A 2,537-nucleotide genomic window follows, 5' to 3' on the forward strand; every position below is an offset into this window, starting at 1 on the left:
TTGAAAAATACTTGCAATTATTGGAAAACATGAATATAGTTAGGCTTTATAGTTAAAGTTCAACATGCCTTGCTTTTTTATAGAGGATTAGATTGTGTTACATACAATGATACTACAACATGCTTATTGATATATTCTGCATTTGTTGGGACATGATATAATGGCAAATAAGAGAAATTCAGTAGTCTATGAAAAATACTTGCAATTATTGAAATTGGGCTTTATAGTTAGGTTCATCATGCCTTACTTTTCTTTACAAAGGGTTAGATCGTGGTATACACAATGATGTTAAATAAATTTGTGATTGTCAAATATTGTTAAATGATGGGTGTGACACTAAATCATGTACTTGGCTCTAATATTAGGCGAATCAATTATCTTTTGAATTGCTCTTGATGATTTATTTTTAAATAACTTGTAAGTCTGTTATAGTTAATATTGTATATACTTAACATCATTTTTCATAGATGAAGACACCACCAATATTCACAAAACGCTATCTAGGAGAAAATTATATTGACATTAAATCATATGAAAGTTTACGAGGTAGGCTCTAATATACCATCATATGATATATTTTTAATAATGTAGTTTGTATGATAACAATGTGGAAATTGTGTTATTGATGCTCACATTTGAGATAGCCTGAAAGAGAACAACTCTTGTGGTTAATTGTTTGCCATTTGATTTGCTTTGAGGTATTAGAATGACATGAAATTGACCGTGTAATGTGCCAATTTAAATGTTCTTAGCCTAGTCCTTTCTCATCCCAAAGTTTTGATGGATTACACAACAAAAATTGACATGGACTAAAAGAACCAAAGAATTAGAACCTATCTAAGTTTGCCAACCATTTATCTTTAATTAACCAACACTATAAGAAATATGCCATTTAGCAGTTGTTCATTAGCGACGGTTAGTAATAATGGCCAGTAAACCATTTTAAAAATAATTTTTAACGTCAGTCTTAGTAACTGCTACAAAAAAAGGAGAATTTAGTGACGGTTTTGTGCAACCGCCACAAAAACATGCAGGATTTAGCGACGATTTTGTGTAACTGCCACAAAAAAATGTGAAATTTAGCGGCGATTTTGTGTAACCACTGCAAAAATGGAGGATTTAGCAGCGGTTTTGCATAAGCATCGCAAAAAAGGCAGTATTTAGCTGCGATTTTGCAAAACTGTCTCAAAAAAGGCGAGATTTAGTGGCGATTTTGTGTAACTGCCGCAAAAAAATGCAAAATTTAGCATTAGTTCACGATAACAGAATATAAGAAACATCACTCCTCCCCCATGCTCCATCATCCACTCAAAGCTATCATTCATATTCACCTTGGCCTCATAAGTTCTATTATTCTCTTTGCCATTGCCGCCACCGCTGCCTCTGCCATCAGCGCTGCCATTGTCGCCACTACCAAAATGTCTTCTTCAATCATGACAATCTGAGTAATCTTCTACTATCCTTTTTACTTCTTCCAAAAATGGCTCTTCTCCAACGACTCTACACTATAAATTATATAATATATATATTGTGATGTTAAAAAATAAATGGAATATGAACCCAAATAGTAAAAGAAAGATATGAATAGAAGATAAAAATGGAAAAAAGTGTGGAAACCAAAAATAGAGCATTGCCGCACTAAAAATAGAACACTACCACCCACAAATTTCTTAATTGTCTATTTATTGCTGATCATTACACTTCGAATTTGCTTTTTCAATTTTTTTTCCTTCTTATTATTAAGTTTCTGATCATATATTTTTTCAATTGAAGACTTGAAGTTAGTTAATGTTAAAAAAAATTCACATGAAAAATATAAATAAGAATAAGCAAGTTGATGGATTTTTTAATGGTAATTTAACAAAAAAAATAGTGACAAAAAATCATGTTATAAATGATCATATAGACCATTGACTGTAAAAAAAAAAAGTTGATTTAGTTAGCAAAAAGTAGCCAATACTAGGTGAGACACAGAGGTTAGTGAACAATACTTATCATAAAACAAAAAAGACAATGAGGTTAATGCATAGTTAATTTTTATTTTTTTTTACCATATTGGAGTAAATTTTTTAAAAAATTACTAGAATAGAGTGTTAATAAAATAATTTTCCTATCTAGAGTAAAAATGTTACGTGGCACAAGTGTCGTCCAATTAAGGGACAACACTTACAATGACATGGCACGTCCTGGAAAGAGATGACACTTACGATGATGTGGCAATCTATTAGTGTGTCGTTTCACAATGTAATGTTTATTCTTATTCAATAATAATTTTGTTTCTTAAATCATAAAGTTTATTTTAAATATGTAATGTTTTAAATAAATTTAATGATATTATTGTTATATTTTATAATTAATTTTTTTATGAATCTAATATTTTAAATTTATTTATAATTATTATATTTTTTTTCATATTTTACCTTTTCTATAGTATAGTTGTAAATGTTGTTTTATCAATAATTTTAATTAAAAATATTCTATTACTCTTTTTCAAAAACTAAATGTTAATTTTTATTACATTTAATATTATTTATTTC

This window comes from Abrus precatorius, unplaced genomic scaffold (genome assembly GCF_003935025.1).
Source record: "Abrus precatorius isolate BTA unplaced genomic scaffold, Abrus_2018 Scaffold2, whole genome shotgun sequence".
Lineage (NCBI taxonomy): Eukaryota > Viridiplantae > Streptophyta > Magnoliopsida > Fabales > Fabaceae > Abrus > Abrus precatorius.